This window comes from Ursus arctos, unplaced genomic scaffold (assembly GCF_023065955.2).
Source record: "Ursus arctos isolate Adak ecotype North America unplaced genomic scaffold, UrsArc2.0 scaffold_3, whole genome shotgun sequence".
NCBI lineage: Eukaryota > Metazoa > Chordata > Mammalia > Carnivora > Ursidae > Ursus > Ursus arctos.
This window is the reverse complement of record NW_026622985.1, coordinates 76,708,664-76,730,768: the sequence shown is the minus strand read 5'-3', so window position 1 is coordinate 76,730,768 and position 22,105 is coordinate 76,708,664. Positions and strand designations below refer to the sequence as shown.

The 22,105-nt window shown below is 36.3% G+C and overlaps 1 long non-coding RNA gene across 1 annotated transcript in view; it reads right to left on the bottom strand.

Annotated features, from left to right (window-relative positions):
• The window catches only part of LOC113263655 (uncharacterized), a 292,192-nt gene that overhangs the window by 210,999 nt on the left and 59,088 nt on the right, over positions 1 to 22,105 (bottom strand). Inside the window, exons 8-10 of the long non-coding RNA XR_008956299.1 lie at positions 21,079 to 21,251; positions 16,093 to 16,195; positions 2,567 to 2,679 (exon numbers count right to left, since the gene is read on the bottom strand). This is a non-coding gene — a long non-coding RNA (uncharacterized LOC113263655). The remainder of the gene's footprint in view (positions 1 to 2,566; positions 2,680 to 16,092; positions 16,196 to 21,078; positions 21,252 to 22,105) is intronic.

The window sequence follows — 22,105 nt, the reverse complement described above, 5'->3', positions numbered from 1 at the left end:
CAGACTTTTAAAGCTCAGAAATGTAAATAGAGACCCCAAAATATTAAATTGTTTTCCTCAAAATTACATTTTCCCTTTAAAAATGCCCCATTCTCACTTTAACTTACCATAAAATATTTCTTATCAATGTTTTCCACTGTCTTACAAAAAAAGTTTTATATTTTAATATCATTGCTTATTTGCTTGCTTAAATAAATTTTAGTAAAATTTAAGAACAATGCAAGCCCACACATTCTATGCTTAAATCCACAGAACTCAGTGTCTTTCAAAAAGAAACAGAAAGTTTTGTTCTGAATGACCATGTATTTAGAATTTTTTCACTAATTTGGTAGTTACTCCGATTTTATTATAATATTAATTTTGCAAGTTTCTTCCAGAACAAAATGCCATCCCATTTACTTCTCAAAAACTTATTAATACTAAATTTTTAAGCATTAGAAAACCTGTTGCAATACCACATGGAAAGTTTTCATTCAAAATAATTTAAGTTTTAGGGATGCCTGGGTGGCCCAGTCGGGTAAGTGTCTGCCTTCGGCTCAGGTCATAATCCCATGGTCTGGGATCGAGTCCCACATAAGGGTCCTTGCTCAGCAGAGAGCCTGCTTCTCCCTCTGCCTCTGCTGCGCCCCCTGCTTGTGCTCTCTCTTTCTGTATCTCTCTCTCTCTGAAAAAAAAAATAAACAAAATCTTTAAAAAATAATTTAAGTCTTAAAGATGATCAAATTGATTTATGAGTGAGTTATTGGAAAATTCTTTTCTTCTAAACTATTATTTTAAGCCCAGTAAAAAACACCTTTTCCTAATTTAGGGACTATTAGAACTTTTTTAAAATAGCAAAGAAAAATCAGGAAATCTTCATTTGCTGTTGAACCGGTCTATTAATGACCTTTTCAATAATCACTTTTTAATCTTTTACATTTTTGATATCTGGAAAAGTAATCAGAATTATAAAAATTCAAACCTGATTATCTGTGTTTTCAGATTCTTTGAAATTTGTTCTCAATTATATGAAGTACTCTAACATAGCACCTAAGGTTTAATACAGTTTTATTTAATTCTGTGGCCTTAAATTCCTAATGATTGACTATGAGAATTGATAATATGGAGTGGGTGATATATAAAATAAAAATATTCATGTTGGTTTAAGAGCAACAGACAAACAAGTTTACCTACTAGTCTGACATCCAAAAATGTATTAAAAAGTCACCATTAACTTCAGTCTACAATGAAGCTATTGATTACCAATCTCTCAAACTATTTACTCATTAGAGAAGCTAATCCCAAATCTCAAATCTCCCTGTTGCTTTCTCCATAACTTTCTGGCCATTCACATACTCTTAGTCTTTCATGTACAAGCATGTACTGTCACTCCATTCCTGCCCACTATACTCACTTTGCAGATACTCTCTTTTCTTAATATCCACCAATGGAGTCTATTTTGGCTTAGAATCTGTGCCAACATGTCTTCACACTCCTTAAAAGTTTACCTGTCATTTGCTTATCAGTACTGCTCCAGATCTAATCATGTTGTGTCTTCATCCATCACCTAGGCCAACAGGAGTCAAGGAAATAAATACAAAAATAAATACAAAAACCTTCCTCAGTGAAGAGGATGGAAGTTTTATTTTATTTTATTTTATTTTTAAGATTTTATTTATTTATTTGACACAGAGAGAGACAGCCAGCAAGAGAGGGAACACAAGCAGGGGGAGTGGGAGAGGAAGAAGCAGGCTCCCAGTGGAGGAGCCTGATATGGGGCTCGATCCAGGACTCTGGGATCATGCCCTGAGCTGAAGGCAGACGCTTAATGACTGAGCCACCCAGGCGCCCGAGGATGGAAGTTTTAAATAGTTATATATAATAGTTTCCCCCCCCCCACAGAAATATAAATCACTACTTAACACAGTAGGTCAGTTTCTATAAGATCATTAACAGTATATTACTAAATATTTGGCTCTTTTAAAAACTGTCCCATTTACACTCTTCAGAACAAAGCTTACTTCTACTTTATATTTTCCCATGAGATATCAAATATGCAGTTTAGTGGATTTTTTTCCCTGTTAGCATTTGTTTATGATTTTTAAATAATACCTCTTCCATTCTGGCATAAAGCCAGTAGCCTCTTCTGCCTGTCCTCTTTTCTTCAGAACACCTCAGGCATTGGGAGAGTAGAGGGAAAAAATGAAGTACAAATTGTGACCTTACTGACAAAATTGCAAACTGTGTTCTCTTGACAGGTTTCAGTTTGAGTTCCTCCTGCTTCTATGACTGCAGTGGCTGACTCACCTTGCTTGGGAAAGTCAAGTCTCCCATGATGAATAATAATCACAAGTATAAGAGACCACCGTTAAGATAGCATTTCCACTGGTATAGCATTCTCTGAACCTCTGGCCAGTAGGCTGACTCAAGATCTTGTTGCTGAATTATTACTTAAAATAGCTATTCTACAGTAGGTGTTCCTCAGAGACATTACCAAATACTGACCCAGCCTACTCCTGATTAGCTTAGCCTGACAGTTTCAGTATTTTAGTTGTATTGCCTTAGCTGGGAAGAAAATCATACTTACCTTCTCTTAGTAACAGTATGGAAACACATGCCTGTCACCTCTTCTCAGTAGTTCAAGATGAAGTTATTCTTTCAACAAGTCAGTGTTGACTGGTTGACCCTTGTCAGTTTTAGCTGCCAATCATGAAAAGAAAACTTTTCAAATTATATGTCATAAAGTTGTCTTAATACAGAATTGTGCAGAGATGAGCATTAATAAAATGTTTGATAATAGTGTTTTCCTGAGACAGCTGCAGGCCATAGCTACTGGCAAAAGATATTTTAAGTTATCTGGAGGAAATTGACTAAACATTGAAATTTCAGTGAAGCCAGCAATGACGGTGTAGGGAGATTTGTGTTCTGACAGAAAAAAGATGGGGCACTGAAGGGGAAAAAAAGGGGAGGATCTAAATCAGATATGAGAGACTAAGGTGCGTTTCCCAAATGTAGTCATGTAAAACCTAGAACCTGACGGGTGAACAGGATTTAGCCAAGCAGAGAGGTAAGAGAAATACTTTTATTGATGATCCTTCCCTCTGTTCTCAAATAGAAAGTTATGAGAGGGCAGAAAAGTGACCAAATCAATTGCATCTTAGAAATATCCAGGTAGCCTATTTCAGAGCCGTGACAACAGAAATCATTCCAGGTCACTTGTATGTACATCGGTTACAAAGTCTGAGAGATACCCAGTGTCAGAAATGGAAACCCACTAGCATCACCAGGCCATTGGGACTACGAAGAATAAATAATAAATACCTAAGTCAAAGGGCCAAACTCATCCTTGAGTTGAAATTGAACTAGTTGAAATTGAACTAAAACTCATCCTTCCCCATAGAAAGAGCCACTAATTAGAGGTTGCTTTGCTCCCAGTTGCTCCCATCAAGCTGACCACAAGAGAAATAACTGTTTACCGTCCCCACAACCTAAACACAAGCTGCATTGTCAGTCATGAACTAAACTCTTTTAGAGCCAATTGCGTACTGTCCTGGCACAGAATTTAAGGACTAGTCCTGTTTACCTCATTCCAGAACCAAAGGTTGTGCCTCCTATCTATTATCTCCCAACATATTTCCCTCCTGTTTTGCCCAGTCATATGACTGATAAAGCTTTCAAAATTTACCCCTGATGGACAGCTTTTCCTGTAGCATTTTCACATAGGTATTTACTCCTTTTCACCTCATATCAAGTGATGGAGTCAATGTTCTTCTTTCTATTTAATTGTGCAGACCACTGCATATAAAGCCTCTCCTACTTAGTATCTCTTTTCTTTTGGAAGTTTCCTTCTCATCTTCCTTCCTTATGTTCATTATAGCTTGCCCTCACTCCTTTATATCTACATCTCACACATGAAACATTCAACATCCTGACCGTTCAGCTGCTTTGTTTTCTTTAATTTGGAAGAAAATCATATAAACAAAAGAATGTTTAGACTATTTCTGTTCATCTCCATAAGTATATGATGATACCCAGGTACTAATCTCCTGGTGAACAGTAATTGAAAGCTCCTCGTGTACCCATTCCTGCCATATTCCCTCAGAAGCAGCCACCACCACTCTGGTACCTATGATTCCTATCCAGTTTTTAATTATACCACTTATGAATAATTACCAAACCAATCTACTGTTCACCTTTCGGTCCTTCTTGAAATTTATACACATGAAATTATATTGTATGCTTTCTTCTGTGAATATGTCTTTTATACAACAAATTTATGGGATAGGTCCCGGTTATTAAATCTCAGAGTCTTCACGTGATAGCTATGTTGGCTATTGTTTACTCATTCTATTATTATATAGTACTCACCTGTATGGATATATCACAATTTAATGATTTGTTCTATTTTTGTTGTAGGAATGGTCAAAAGAAAATATCTAAAACAAATTAAAACAAAAAGACTTTTTTTTAGAAATACAGTATCCCTGACTAAATCTAAAAGTCATAACTGAAGAAAAATGATATTTAGGAGATAGAGTTGAGGAAATCTTTGAGAAATTAAGGGGAAAAGAAAGATGGCAAACAGAATGGCAAGTGGGTCAGTTCAGGACATGCAATATCTGAGTAAGTGCAGTTTTAGAAAGAAGGAACAGAAAAAATAAGAGGAGTACGTTATCAAGAAAATAGTTCCAAGAAGATTCTAGAAGGATATCTGAAGGATATGAGATTTTTTATTAGAAAATTCACCAAGTGTTCAGGAAAAGAGATGGAAAAATGATCCATGACAAAGCATGTTGTTATGAAAGTTCAAGAAAGAAATGGCATTGAATTCTTTGGCAGTCATACTAGAAGCAAGACAATGGAGGACCCTCTCAATCACTGAAAGAAAATAACTTTCAATTTAGAATTCTATGCTGAACCGTGCTCTCAAAATAGTGTAGAGTAGGATATATACATTTTTAAACATATAGTTCTCATGCTTTCAGAAGATTTACTGCCCTTTTGCCTTTTCTCAGGATCTCTCAAGGAGTATGTTTCAGTGAAATGAAGAAGTGAAACAGGAAAAGATCCAGAAAACTAAAGCTGCCACAACAGAGGGAAAAAACCCAAATCCCAGGATAATGAGAAAGGGAGGCTCCAAGGACATAAGCTTCAAGTTAAAGCACATTCAGAAGAAATTATATAGTCCTGGAGAAACATTTAGAGGTGGTTAAGTAATATTTACATTGAAAATTATGCAAAGAAAAACAGACAATTGTTGAACTCAAGGCAAAAAAAAAAAAAAAGCTATACAAGAATGCAACAATTTCAGGAGCTCTGATGTGACTTATTCCTATATATTTACAAATTCCAACTACTAACCGCCCTCGTCCAACTAATTTCCTAATTACACCTGTGTTTTTGACCTGTTATGGCTTCTCCAAAAGAGGAGGAATAAAAAGACAGCGTGCAAATCTTGAACTCCAAATGGCATCTTATTCTATACAAGACTCTCCTTTCAAGATAGACTCTCACAAACTCTATTTTCCCACACAGTTCAAATAAGCTGCATCTATCTGGCTTGGGTTTCAGATGTCAATACCAGAATCTTTCTATGCTCGTTATATTTATCTAACATTGATGGGAAGAACTAAAAAAAAAAAAAAAATTGACAATGAGATAGATGTGGTTCGGTCAATTCTATACAATTTATCCTTTGCTAAACTAATATTATCTTCAAACTCCTTATCAAGTTGTTTTTCTTTCCTGTTTGACCTACTTCATAAATTTTCACAGAAAGTGAAATTGATATAATTCTATAAATAAATATGTTGTTTTAATATGCTCTGAATGAAATACAGAAAGAAAAATTCCTTTTGATGTCTTTGAGTATTAAAAATTGACAATTACAGGTAGGTAATCATTGCTGGTACCAATCTGTAATATGTAACAGAGGCAAAATTCCATGATTCTACAAATTGAGATGGCAGACAAACTGCTGAGAACTAGAGAAAAAAATATTACAACAAGCAGCTAATATGACATGGATGTCAAGGGAGAATTGTGCACAACAGAAAAGTTCTATCTGTACAAAATGACCTACTTCATATAAAATAAAATTAAGTTACTGCAAGAGAGAATGTCAGGCGATATGAAATACCTATTCATCCTATGCAACCTACTTTTGCTGTGAGCTTCTCTGGCTTATTCTTGTTAGAGAAACTAGAGCACGTAGTCACACTGGCTTCAATACATGTGCTATATAAGAATATGTGCGCTTTTTTTTTTTTTTTTAGAGATAGAGCCAGAGAGCATAAGTAGGGGGAATGGCAGAGGGAGAGGGAGAGGGAGAAGTGAGCAGGGAGCCCAATGCGGGACTCGATCCCAGGACCCTGGGATCATGACCTGAGCTGAAGGCAGACGCCCAACTGACTGAGCCACCCAGGCACCCCAAGAATATGTGCACTTTTTATTGTGGTATTGAAGTACTGCCTTTTTGCATTGAAGATTATATTTAACAGGCAGGATGTGAAAGAATAATTTCTAAACAGTTTGTCATGTTTTAACAATTGTGAATGATGCAAATTAAATTATACCTAGTGATTAGAGTATGACCATTTCATGCCTCTATCACTCTGTTCATGGTCTTTCCACCATCAGTATGCCTCATACTACATCTCCATGGTTCCAAATTTTAGCTACCTATCCCTAGAACCCTTAACTACTTATCCCTGTGAGTTTCTCCACAAAATTACCCCTGATCCCTCAGCTGGAAGGAATTTCCCTAAACTCCCACAGCATTGCATCTCCATCACCCTGATAACAGCACTCACCACTTTTCATCCTGTACTGTAATCACTTGTCTGTCTCAGAATCATTCTTCAAAGAAAGAGCTTTCGTTACTTGTACATTTAAACAAAAAGTATTTATTGCATGGACAAATGAATGACATTTGCATAATTTCTTAATAGCAGTGGTTTCTGCTATGAGAAATGGAAAACTTAGCTAATAGTAACTTAAATGAATGAGTTCTTTTTTCGTGCAAAATAGCTTGAAAGTAGGCAGCAACTGGCCTAAGTTCATTTTAGTTGGTAATTTCTTTGGATAGTGATGGCTCACTTCTGTATTTAAGGTAAAAGAAAGAAGAAGATGTACCAGTCACATTTCCTTCCTTTTATTAAGAGTATACAAGCCTCTTTAGTAACTTCCTTTTGTGTCCCAGAAGCCAGAACTATGTCACATGGCATTCCCAACTGTAAAGAACACTGGGAAATTGAATGCTTGTATCTCCAAACCTTTACAGTTACAAACAACAAAGTTGAGAGAGAGTATTTCCTCTAGGAAACATGAACCTGAAACATCTATACATTGGTGTCCTGGCCATGAAAAGCAATGGACAAAAATAAATAAGAAAGGTTTCTTTCAACATAATTTTTTAATTAAGCAGTCAATCATAAAACCTTAGATGGTCTAAACAAACCTGAGTAGTTCCAGACATCTGCTACCAGCTGAGGCCACACAAATACCACAAAATCTCCTTTACAGTTTCCTGGATATGCAATGAGACTAAAAGCACAGAGGTGGCGGGAATACAATCAATACATTGACTTTAGAGACCCACTTACACTCATTGCTCTCAGATCTACCCAGCTCTCATAACACAAGCAATTAATTGTGCACCTTCCAAGAAACTAAATGTAGCCCCTGCTAACAAAATGGCGAGGGACTTGAACTTTTAGGTACTTCTTAAAGAAAGGCAAGAGACAGAGATAGAGATTCTAAAAGTTTCCCAAAAGTTTTATTGTTTTAGATTTCATATTAAATTTACAATCTGGGGCGCCTGGGTGGCACAGCGGTTAAGCGTCTGCCTTCGGCTCAGGGCGTGATCCCGGCGTTATGGGATCGAGCCCCACATCAGGCTCCTCCGCTAGGAGCCTGCTTCTTCCTCTCCCACTCCCCCTGCCTGTGTTCCCTCTCTAGCTGGCTGTCTCTATCTCTGTCGAATAAATAAATAAAATCTTTAAAAAAAAAATTTACAATCTATCTTGAGCTGATTTTCTGTGTGTGGTATACAGTAGAAATCACAGTTTTATTTTTATACCCACCCAGATTTTTAACTAACCCAGAACGATGTGTTGAAATGACCATCCTTCTCCCTCTGCATTATCATGTTGCCTTTGGCACAAATCAAGAGATAATATAAGTGTGGTTACTTTCTGAAAACCATTCTGCTTCATTGTTCTATTTGTCTATCTTTCTGTTAATACCTTAGTCTTAACTGCTATTGTTAAATAATAAAGTTTGTATCTGGTTTATAAATCCTCCAGCTTTGTTCTTATCCAAGATTGACTTGATTATTCCTGGCCCTTGATTTTCCATGAAAACATTAGAAATAGCTTGTCAATTTCCACCAGAAAAACCTGCTAGAAATTTGAGTGAGTCTATTGGGGAAATTTTACTTCTTTAAAATATTGATACTTTAATTCCATTGACATTCCATCAAATTATTAGTTAGGCATGGACTGTGGCCAATACTGTCTCTCAACTTTGTTGTTTGTAACTGTAAAGGTTTGGAGATACAAGCATTCAATTTCCCAGTGTTCTTTACAGTTGGGAATGCCATGTGACATAGTTCTGGCTTCTGGGACACAGAAGGAAGTTACTAAAGAGGCTTGTATACTCTTAATAAAAGGAAGGAAATGTGACTGGTACATTTTCTTCTTTCTTTTACCTTAAATACAGAAGTGAGCCATCACTATCCAAAGAAATTACCAGCTAAAATGAACTTAGGCCAGTTGCTGCCTACTTTCAAGCTATTTTGCACGAAAAAAGAACTCATTTATTTAAGTTACTATTAGCTAAGTTTTCCATTTCTCATAGCAGAAAGCACTGCTAAGAAGTATTAATGTATTTTTTTAAAAAGGAAAAAACACCAGATTAGAATACAGTGCCTTCATTCTGTGAAGGAAGTCAGTAATAACTAAAAACACTAATCAAAAATTAATTAGGAAGCTTTCAGTCTACTGTAAATTATAAATATTAAAGATGTCATCTAAGCCATAATATTATTTTTCTTGGTTATGTGTAAAATCTATATGAATTAAAACTTCTAAAAAAGTCAATTCTTAAAGTACAATAATGTTTTGCTTGTCCCCCAAAAAGGAGCTATAATACTTCTTTCTCCTCACTAAAAGTTACATGGGTTAGTCCCAATGTCTGTTTGATCAGGACAACTAAAGCAAAAAGCTAAGGGTTGGTAAACAGTGTTCTTACTTTAAATATTTGCTCATTGAGTTAATGGTTTTCCAACTATAAATGACTACCTTTGCCTTCAAATGATTTGAAAGTATTAACATTTTGAAACATTCCAAAATATCTTTTATTTGCATACATTTCACAACTAGATGCAAATAACAAAATATTTCTGAAATTATTTCAAATAGTACCTTATTTGGTTTTCTTTCCTGAAGCAGGACAGGCCTGTGCTAAATCAAAAGTAAAATATATCCAAGGATGATTAATATGTAGTTTATAGATAAGAACTTATATTTATTTAAAAAATTACACCAGAGTCACCACTCCTGAAAAAAAACTCTTTTCTCAGAATTCTTGGCTCCATAAAAAAATTAGATTTTTAAAACTTCTCTAAATATCATTTCATGCTTATATGGAACCACCCTGTCTCAATTTGAGTCAATATAAGATCACTATTCATTATGACTCACAAGGCAGTTTTTCAGAGTAGTACTAAGAAATTGAACTCTAAACTTCTCTATTTATTCTACACTCACCCCAAAACCAACACCTGCGATTAGTTTCAAAAGACTCCTAGAGAGAGTATATTATTTAAGCACAATTTTCCACAATCGCCATATAAAATAAAAAAATAAATAAAAGCAGATGACCTATTGCTGGTGGAAATTTATACCATATTCTTTACTGGTTAGAGAATATACATTCATAGTATAAATTTTCATTATTAATTTTTCAGAGAGAAATAGTTCCCTTGAGTGATGTGAAAGAATTGGCCCATAGTTCCTATTTATTTGACAAACATAAAGACCCTCTAAAATGTGACTCTTGCCCACAGCTTATTCATCTGATCTTTCCGGTATATTATGATTGCAGCTCAGATAGTAATCATTGTATACTGTTTTGGTTTTTCTGTGGCAAGTTTAAAAATAAAGAGTTACTGAGAAGCTCAAAAGAGGGGTGCCTGGGTGGCTCAGTCACTTAAGCGTCTGCCTTTGGTTCAGATCATGATCCCAGGATTCTGGGATCCAGCGCCAGCCCCAAATTGGGCTCCCTGCTCAGCGGGGAGCTTGCTTCTCCCTCTCCCTCTGTCTGCCACTCCCCCTGCTTGTGCTCTCCCTCTCTCTCTCTCTCTCTCACTCTGCCAAATGAATAAATAAAATCTTTTTTTTTTAAAGAAAAGCTCAAAAGAGTTCCTAATAAGCTAATACGCTAGAAAGCTACAATAATACCTAATACCCAGCTACATTGCACTGAAGAAAATAATAAATCATCCTCTTTCTTCTCTCACCAAGAGCCCTTCTCAACTAATCCTTCTCCTTTTCTTCCTAATTTTTGGAGCTTATAATTCATTCCTTAAAGTTAATTGAGCTTTTGATTAAACACTAGATTACTTACTTATTTGATTTTCAAATTCAAATGATTATAGGGACTACGTAGGTAATGTATTGCAAATTAAAATTTGTGATAAAATAGAGGGCACATGTCGTATTTAAAGAAGGCAACGTCCAGTGAATTATATTTATGGGAATTAAGGATAATTTTGCTAGAACTTCCGATTTTTCAGAAATCATAATTGAGGTATTTTAGTGAAATAATTTCAATTTTAAATACGGGCAACTAATTCCAATTCAACAAGAAACAAACAACTACAGTATGCAGGATCATATTTGTTGGATTAAACAATATGCATTTGTTGATGTATTCACTGTGCAAATTCTTCTGTGCTACATAGACATAAGCAGTGAAATGTACGCAATCATATCATTCTTTGTCTCTTCCTACCTATTAAGATGTTTGTTTTTCTGATAAAGCAGAAAAACTCCTCAGCTTCTACCTGTTGACAAGAAAATTTTAAATCCTGTATGAGTTTATAACCTTGGTTCTCAACTGGGCATCATTTGCCTGCTAGGGGACATTTGGCAATGTCTTGGGACATTTTTGGTTGTCTCAATGGGGAATAGATGTGCTACTGATGTCTCGTGAGTAGAATCTAGGGATGTTTTTAATTATCCTAAGATGCACAGGACAATTCCACAGCAAAGACTTATCTGGCCCTAAATGTCAATAGGACTGAGTTTAAGACATTCAGGCTTACAATATCACCAAATTCTTAATACTTCCTAAAATTCTCATGGAAGCTTAATGTATGGGAAAAAAATTTTTTTTTAATTCATAAAGAGGTACGAGAGGACTTAACAGGTATAGGATAAGAGAGGAATGGATCCCAGTGTGAAGTGTTTTAATTTTATTCCACTCCTCAATTGGTCAAAACCAATCTGGAATAGAGTGTTTTATCTCAATTTTATTATTCTCATTACCCCTCATGGTAGAAATATTTGAGCAAAAGAAGAACAGGAAGAAGGAAAAACATTCCTATTTCTTTTTCTCTTCCTTAAGATGAGGTGTTTTAAAGTCTTTGATTCTTCCGCCATGTTTAGAGCTCAGGCTGTTCTATTGAGATGTTTAGTTTACTATAATTACTGATAATGGATAGCCAAAATAACAATCTGTATTTTCAGTGATTTTTTTAGTGGTAAATCAGTCTTCATTTTTATCTTTCCTAGACTTTCCATTTTTACTTACTTTCACATGCTTCAACTGAAGAGTTGGAGATTAATTCCAAAAGGCTTGAGCATGCTAAAATAAATAGTCCACATACTCAAACTGGAATGTTACTGCAGCAGGCTAACTGAGTCCATTTGTATGTCTTTTCCATCTTCTGGGTTACCATGTAATGATAAGGGAACTTAAGTTTTACTAATAAAAATATGTTTAGAAAATTTCCTGATGAATTAGCTCTCTGGATATATAACCAACAGGTATGGGTCCAGGAGGATTGCTCCTTTCTTGAGCTCGGTAATTATTTAATGGGGTAATTCCTTTACGTGAAAAGTTTTTTGCATTTTCTACTTCATAATCACTGGCAATTATTTGCTTATTTTTCTATAGATATTTATATTGCATCTCTCAGGGGTACTGGGTAGAGTTTTTGTAATATTTTTTAAGGTTTCAAGAGACCACTAGGTGAGTCAGATTTTCTCAACAACTTCTGACAAGCATCAAATCAGTCACCTTGAAAATTTCAGTTCTTCTTAATCTATGGCCAAATACATCCCCAATTTCACTCAATTTATCCTCTTCAAAGCAGGGCTGGGAAGGTTTAACATTTAAAATATCTGTTGGTGCCTAGATATATTTTTGTTTGTCTTGTGTCAGTTTGGGTCTGTTAGCAGTATTTAATTGGATTTGCTGAACTTTTCACTTTTGCCAGATCTTTAAGTAGAATTTTACAGATGCAGGATTTATGTGAATTCAGATAATTTAATGTTAACTACAAACCCAAGAAACCCTGTATTTCAATGTTAACTAAAGATTTCAGATTCCTCCATTTTTCTAAAATTGAAAGACTTTAAATTAGAAAAGTTTTATACTTTAGTCTTATTTTTAAATTATGAGAAATCTTCTTACTTTGCAGCATGCAATCACTAATATTAAAGAAATGATTAAAAATCAAGAGTTTTATAAAATTGTTTTATTAACTTTAACAAATAATTATGCCAGTATATAGAGACAAATGGACTTTGTAAGGAGTTATGAATGGTTCTGGATGACTGAAGCTCCTTGAAACTTCTGAAAATATAGGGCTCACGTGGATAATGTAACTACATGCTTGTTGCACAAATTTAGGAATACTAGAACTTTTTTCTTATTTCTTCAATCTCAAGGGCATTTACTTAGGATGAATACATGAATGTTATGCACCATACCATAAAACTTTTGCAGGTAATATTATGGAGGGAAAACATGTCTTCACACATAATATCCCTTGGTGTTCTTTCTTTCCTTCCCTTCAGGAGACAATGTCACAAATTTACAAAGCTTCAGGTAAAAGGGACAATTTGTATGTGCATATATACAGCTTAATTAATTCTTAAATTATTGTGAATACTTAAGTATCTGACATTGAATACTCAAAAATTACCATTCACACTCAATTAATTCAGCTTGGTTTATCTCCATTTAACAAAATTATTCTATTCAACCACTTTGAAAGTTTGATGTCCTGGGTATTTTTAACTCAAGGGCTGACCCAGTACTGCCTTTAGACCTAGACAAGTGGGGCCTCTGCCCTAGGCCCTACACCTCCGAGGACGCATGCCTCTAAGAGCTTTCTTCAAAATGTTCTAAGTCATCCTGTCCCTGGGATGTCCAGGGCCTACAATGCCATCTAAGCATAGTCCCATAGACCAGACAGGGGGCTAGATGAGCCCTGGTGCCCATTTCTCCACTTGGGGCATTCTCTGACACTCTATCTGGTACATGGGCTCAACCAGATGACCCAAGGAGAAGACTCACTCAACCTATGTAGTCTTCCCAGTTCTTCATGTTTGAGCTCCAGGTCTGGGAAGACAGCCTAGTAAGAGGATTGCTCCAGTTGCTCAGCAAGGTAATGCTTTTGCAGGATCTCAGAAAACTGAGCCACCACATTGACTTGAGTGACTTTCACTCATATTGGGCATAGGGTGAGTTCAGGGTTCTGGCTACTGATGAACAACCACTGACCCTTGGGGTTGAGTCACGTGTATGGGCTTGTGCATTAGCCCTTCCCCTTGTTCCAACCATAGTGCTACCTCTAATCTATAGCATGAAATGGTGCCAGGGTTGGTAGCAGGTGACTTTTACTATATGCCCTTGCTGCTGATAGCCGGGGAGATCATCTGAATGGTAAATGTCAGATGGCTGATTTATACAAACACACTCTGAATGCCCCTGTTAATCAGTATCTGGAGAATGTAAGATCTCATTCTCTCTCTGTTATTTCCTGCAAACAAAATATATAGAAAAATATGTTGTTCAATGTTCCAGGTCAGGGACTTCAGGGGTGACCAACCTGGGGCATCTCATTGGTAACAGAATGTCTAGGTGGTGGGCTTTGATCTTGGAATGTTGGCTGTGCAAGGAGGGGGAAAGCTACAGAGGGTTGCTAGGCTAGTTGCTATACTATAAAGCTTGCTGCATGTAGATCCCAGCAGCAGATGCTTCGTCCAGTCTGCCCTTCCCAGATACCCTGTACCTAAGTTCCTGCAATAACCTGATGTCCCCTCCTCTGTTTCTGGGTTTTTTCTTCAGTCTCACTGGGTCATTGTCATCCTTGGCTTAGAGTCTGTGGGAGTGTGGCTACACAACACCCCACCCCCTTAGCAGGTTTTGTGGCATATGTCAGGCACTATCTCCCATGAAAACTTTGGAAGACTCTTGCTTACAACAGCAATCCTTCCAAATGGTCCTCTATTTTCTGATCATTGTGGTAATATTATATCTCCCAGGCCAGTCTTAAGCTATGCCAGACAGGAATATTCTTCAAACTTATGATACTACTCTTGCTCTGTCCATTAGTCTCTTGCCTACCCAGCCCATGGGTTACTGCTCCTATCTAGGAGACAGTATGTGGAAGGAGGAGGAGCAATTAACACTGAAAGATCACCTTCTAGAAATGCAGCGAATGCAACGATTATAGCCAAAGAATACATGGTTGAAAGATGTGTTATTCTACTTTGGTTATGAAATTTTGAATGATAAATTTAACAGGAAATGAGTTATTATTCTGATTTAATTTGCATACTCTGGGTAAAACTGACACTTATCGTGGTCATCAATGAAACACAGCAACTACCTCTGAAGGAGTCATTGGAAGCCAGTGTTCAGAGGCCGCACAGCAAATGATGGTGCATCATGAATACTGATATAATCAGGATTATATAAATGGTACTAAGGAACTAACTACAGAGGCAAAAAGAGTTGTATATTACATTGCAAACAGGTTTCAAAGATCCATAGCATGTTGAGATAGAACAGTACTGTTAACTTTTTTATCATGGTCTGGTAGGAAGAAGTTAAGTGCATATTTTGTTAGACAGGGAATACAAGAGTAAGACCAGATTCAAGAAGATGATTAGCTCTACTATTTATTTATAGAGAGTTAGTTCTCCATGTAATGGCCAAGTTGAAATGATCAGCAAGGATCTGGAGCCCAAGAAGGAGTTCTGGTCTAAGGAGAGTGCTTGGTAAAGTATCAGCATGTGGATCTCTTTATGTTGTGAAATATTGGGCAAATATCTCTTTAGGTATAAAATCTTTTAAGCCCACGTGAAATTCATTATTAAATGTCAGGTAGAGTCATGATCTCTCATTAAGTCTATTATCCAGATAAACAGATTAAAAACCATTAGTGATAAGTTAAAAAGCACAGATGAACCACTAGAAATAGTAAGTGTCTATTCCGGTTTCTAGGGGAAAAAAATCCTTATATTTTCTTTGATACTTTGTTCTCCTAACTTCAACCAAACTTTGTTTTTTGAATGTTAATAGTGCTGGTTGTGAAATGATAAAAATGTCTGTAGGGCCATATTCAAGGGGTTGATGCTCTATATAACCAAGTTATATCACAGTTCTTGATGAAGTTCTATGTTAATAGTATCTGACATGGAGTTTTCTCTAACTATAAGATTTCTTGAAAGGTTTTTTAATAGGCCATTTGGTCCTATTCAAGAAAGCAAAGGAAGAATAATGTAAACCTAATACATGTGAGATTCTTGATGGCATGAAATTTTTCCGTCCAAAAATAGGTGCCTATCTCTAACATATGAGCATTATGGGGGTTCAGCAAAACCTTTCAAATAAAAATGTTAAGAAAAGCCAGGATGTAAATTGGTAGAAAAAGCAGTTATTTAGCCACCCTACCATCAAAGAGTAGTAACCTGGTGGGATGTGCATGTGCATTAGTGTATATATGCAAACACCAGTAGAAAATTGGGAAGAAACAGTAGAAGAAACTGAGAAAAGGTGGTCCATGCTTCAGAATTGTTCTCAACTACTTACTGATAGGATCAAAGTAGAACCCTCCAGAGAAGTGGAACATCCTTTTGCCTCTTGTGCTGGCCATTTAGATAGACCTGAAATCCATGTTTTCTGGATTTGGCTTCTGGTAAAACAAGCGAACAAACAAAAACTTTTGACTTTTGAACTTTGGCCTGGCATGACTTATCCATTCTTTCCCTGTTCAGCTTAGTCATTTTTATGTTGTCTGAAACAATTGTAACTATTCTGCCAACATCATTCATGGAAATAGAAACTTACTGTGAATAAAATAATATTCTTTAGAAGAATATTCCCTGGGGTGCTTGGTGGCTCAGTCGGTTAAACGTCTGCCCTCGGCTAGGTCATGATCCAAGGGATGGAGCCCCATGTCAGTCTCCTTGCTCAGTGGGGAGCCTGTTTCTCCCTCTCCCTCTGCCTGCCCCCTGCCTGCTTGTGCTCTGTCTTTCTCTCTCTCTCTCTGCCAAATAAGTAAATAAAATCTTTAAAAAAAATTTTTTTAAAGGATATTCCCTGATTTTCCACATTTTTAACTTCTTTAATTTAGGAATGAAGACTATAAGTACTAAAAATAAATGTTATGACTGTTAGCCATCTGAATACATTGTAAATTTACTTACAGTATACTACTAAGATATTTTTTAAAATAATATGCCCTATGACAATGGTTAACTAGGTTAGCTGGACTTCCAGGAGTAGAAAGGAATTCTGGATGTTTCCTATTATTCTTAAAAGATTAAAAACAATGGCCTTGGTGGATTACTTAAAGAAAATAAAATGCCTCTTTATTAAATTTAACTGAACATTATCCAAGAAATCACTGTTCCAAGGAGAACGATCCAAGGTCTCCTCATTGACATTTAAACAATGCCTTACTACATAACTAGAGTTGAGAAAATAATAGATTATGCCATATGTTCTGATTTAGTTCATGCCCCAAAGGCCTAGAGAATGGGCATGGTTTTATAAATCGAAACAAATTAAATAAATGTATTGTACTTGTAACTCTGTTACCTTTTAGAAAAAAAAAAGAAGAAAAAAGAATCAGTGCCAGAGGAGCCACAGAATTAAGAGACCCCATAAACAAAAGAACAGAAGGCTGTCTGCATCTTCACATTAAACAAACAGAACACAAGACAAGCAACAACAGATTGTTCGCACTTGAGCAAAACAGACAGTTAAGTTATTGCAGTTTATCTGGATGGACTATGTATAAAAATATTTATAAGTTTCATCTTATTTTGATTATTAATGGGAAAATATGACAAAAGCTTCTTCAAATTTCTCAAGAAATTGAATATATTTTTGAGAGCAAGATGTACAAATCTTGAATATTTCCCTAAAATATAATCTGACTTCAGCTTCTGCTTGTATCCACAAATGCAAATACTTCTGCTTCTTCTCCCTGTAATCATCTGACTATACACCAGCATGTGTATCTGAGCCCTCGCTGTGGGTCCCACACTTCTGGGAATCATAATTATGTTCTTCACAAGCTCCACCAGTTTTGCTTTTGAATTTTTTCACATACAGAATCAGTCAAGTTTTCTAATTTATATACCATGAAAAAATCAATACAAAATTATAAACAGATTTCTCTTTGCCTACTGACTTGCTAATCTTGTTCCTTTTTTTCTACTTCCTCTGAGGGATTTGTATACTAAGTAGATTATAATTCTTAAGAGAGCTATCATCTCCACATTGGGACCAATCTTGTATTAACCCAATTATGTTTCTTTCTTACTTAAATCCCATACAGTCAAATGAAATTATTTCTTTCTGGCCACCCAGTATAAGTCATAGGGAATCTCATGCTCTCCTTCACTGATCGTGAACCTTGAAGGAAGTTTATTTCTAGAGCTAGTGGCATCAATGCACACTTAACTTTTTTAATGTTCATAATTTTCACCCAAATTACTTCATAGACCAGAGAAAACATTTCAGGGGGAAAAAAGACCCAGAAATTTTTACTTTAAAATAATTAACTTGCTTTTGGATCTTCAACAGTTCTATGATTTCATTTAATCACACTTTTAAATTACCCAGAAATAAAAAGCCATACTCAACAAGGAGAGACGTAAGTCCATGTTAACAGAATCAAATCAAAGATGCAGGACACTCCCAATCAGAATGTTTAAGCTACTCTACTCATTAAAGATTTAGTCATTCAATTCATTCAACAGATTTCTAAGGCAGATATTATCCCAAGCCTGTGGGCTAGTTGCTTTCATACATTATGCACAGCTCTCAATTCTCTCCTTTCAGGGGCACAGTATTGTATATATCAATACGCAGCATCCTGAAAGGAAGGAAAAATTCTGTTGTCTGATCCTGAAATAGAGGCAGTTGGAGAGGGAAACATGAACAAGAAGCCAGATTGTCTCACCTCTCTATAAATTCATACAGTGTTCTTTGTCCCTTAAAAAAAAGAAATACAATATTCAAGCCAGAAACCTAAGTGTGGAAGAAACGTAACTCAGTTTTTTAAACCCCCTAATGCATAGGCACCAATGTCTGTGCCCTCCTCTTTCCTCTACCAGCTTTCCCGGTGGGTGTACCACAGCACGCGTGTGCTGTAAATGGGTTCCGGGTATGACGTGGTTTGATCCTCTCATTTCTTGGGATAGCTGGCTGTGGCCTGGAATGGGATGCATGCAGTTAGTTGCCTCTACAAATATTATAAGTTTTAATGAATTCCATGACTTGTAAAAGGAAGTACTGTTAAACCCACTGTCTCCATCTTCCTGAGCCAGTGAAAACAAACAAACTGATACCAACTGATCTCATGTTCTTCAAAATTATTTTCTAATAGCATAAACTTCATTCTCTGTTTCCCTTAGGGCTTTATTTATTAATTCTAAAGATAAAAATTTAATTCTTCTGTCACCTGCTTTTATGAGACAATGATTGTTGCTAATGGAATGGGAAAAGCCTTTGGAGAAACTACAGGATCAAACAGATGTTGGTTAGTATATCACAGTAATACTTTCTATGTTTACACAGAGTTTTCATCAAGAATCAATGATGGTTAAAAAATAACTATAATATTTTCAAACTTGCTTCAGCAACACAAAACAATACAAACAACAACAACAACAATAGCAAATGGCTGGGAAGAGGGATGGACTTATGGAAAAGAGACATGCCCAACGGCAAGAAGAACTGAGCTTTTTGTGTGACTAGACTCAAAATCACTCTTATCTCCATTTTACCATTTGATCTTCTATCTAGATTTCAGATTCATTTTTCCTTCACCCTTCTTTCATGCACAAAATATTTCCCTAATTAACTCACTCTTATATACTTTGAAGAGACAATTTTGCACCTCTTCTCTCTCAAAATCTCCAACACCCCTTCCCACATATCACTCTCAACAGAGAACCTTACTGCACAGTCACTGAAAAGTGGAAGTAATCCGAAAAGCACTCACACATTCTCCCTATCATCATACCTACCAAATAACCTGTGTCTATCTTCAGACACTCTGCTTTCACCCTTCTTATAATAGAGAAATTGTTCCCTGTCTATGGCCAACACCTTCATTAGTGGACTAGAACACTCCCCCCCCCCATCTCAAAGATGTCAGTTCTATAATTACCTCTCTTTTGTGTCATTTTTCCACTCTCTGCTAGATCATTCCATAGTCATACATACCTTCAAGTTATAATATTTTAAAATACCCACCTTAGAAAAAAACTTTGATCTACAATCCCCTTATAGTTTGTACTGTATTTCTCCAATTAAAAAAAAACAACAACTCATTGTAGCAATTGTCTACATCTGCTGTCTTTATACTTCCTTGCTTCTTATTCACTCTTGAGCTCACCTTGCACATCTTCTTGTCCCCACTGATCCAGTAACACTGCCCTTGTCAATCACTGTGCTGAACTCTAGACATATAACCTGAAGTCCACTCAGTGTATTCATTTCCATGTCTAATACAAATCCCAAATTTCACATGCTTACAACCAAACTCTTGATTCTGTTGCCACTATAACCCCAAACTAACTTGCTTCCCCCTCCAAGTATTCCTATTTCCATAAAGGTCACCACATTCACTTAGGGGATTCACCCAGTAAATCTGCTCTTTATCTAATACCTCACATCCAAACCACGAGCAGACCCTCTAAGCTTACTTCCAAAATATATTTTAAATCTAACCATCAGCACATCCACTACCACCTTACTGCTTGACCAGTGTTAACACCTTAAATGGTTTCCCTGTTTCCACTGTTTGCCACCCAAGATGATCTTTTGACAACATAAATCACTCCCCTTCTTAAAACTCTTAAAACGTTCTAACAGAGCCATTAGAAAAACTCCACAGAGCTTATCCTGACAAAGGATTTGGTTCCTGACTCTATCTCTCGTTTCACCTCTTATCTCGCTCACATTAGTCCAACCGAACTGGTCTTCTTGCTTTTGGGCTTTCCTGCTTGCTGTTTTCCCTGCTTGAGTCATTATTCCCCAAGCTGTGCACAAGATTTGCTCCTCACTTCATGCAAGTCTTGATCACATGGCACCAGCTTAGAGCCAGTCACTGACAATTTAAAATAACACCCCCCCTTTGCTATCTATCACCTTGCCCTGCTTTAATTTTCTTCACAACACTAATTTCTCAACATTATTTATGTAATCATTTTTTTAGATTATTTATTTATTGGAGAGAGAAAACACACACACACAGGGAGATATATATACAGAGAGAGAGCATGAGCAGGGGAAGGGGCAGAAGGTGGAGCAGACTCCCTTCTGAGCAAGGAGCCCGATGTGGGACTGGATCATAGGACCTTGAGATCATGACTGAGCTAAAGGCAGACACTTAATTGACTGAGCCACCCAAGCGCCCCAATATATGTAATTGTTTTAACAATCTATACATCCCAATAAATTAAGCATGCTTTATTGACTGAAGGATTCTTGTTACCCTAGAGATAGTAGGTGGACTTCATTACTTGCCCACTGAAAGATTCACAGAAAATAGCTAACCTAGTACCACCCAGTTCAAATGCCAAATACAGTCTCATGAAGTCTCCGTATCCCAATTCCATATTTCCAGGACAAAGAAGAAAATGGCCAAATTCATTCTGATCCCATCAGTTATACAGTCCTTCAGCCATGGTGAAAGTGTGGTAATCAGGTAATCATACACACAGTTCGAGCTATGGAAGAATAATTTCAGGAAAAAAAAGATGTGAGTAGGCAGGAAAATTAAATACCTTGTCTTCACTTTCATCTATTCAACAAATATTTACTGAGTACCGACAGTGTGCCAAGAATCTGGAAAATAGGATACAACAGAAACTTGGCAAACAAGAACCTTCCTCTTATAAATTTTTCATTTAGTGAAAGGAGCTCCAAGTATATATGGCACTCTAACCTATGATCCATGGATAGAAGAATCAGATAGAGTAAATAAGATTGAGTTATTTTGTTTTGCCACATGCTGTACATATTTAAGTGTGCTAATTATAATAAGAATACTTAAGAATTCTCACACCACTCCTTCATGAAGCAAATATTGAATTACTCTCACACGGGTCTTGATTATACATTTATAGATGTATTCTCATTGAAAATTTTTGTTTCCTACATGTTATATATTAATAAGTTATAAATATGAATATTTATTTCAGAAAGAATTCAGCTTTTTCAGCGTGTGGTATACCTGCATTTGACTCTTCCTCATAACCACTACTATAACTTAACCACTCCTACATCTATTCATTCGTAAACTGGTGTACCACGGGTTAAATTCTTCACTCCTATATGGTGTTTGTGTTCTGTTTTGGTTTGTTGATCTTGGATATGAATGCTTTAGGACTTTCACTTTCAAATTCACTATAGTCCACAGCTCCCCATTATTCTACAGTGGTTGTTCTCAAACTTGAGCATGAATCAGAATTACCTGTAGAGCTTGTTAAAACACATTTTGCTGGCCTCACCTCAAGTTTTTAATCCCCTAGGTCTTCAGTGAAGTCCGAGAATTTGTATTAGCTACGAGTTCCCTGTTCGA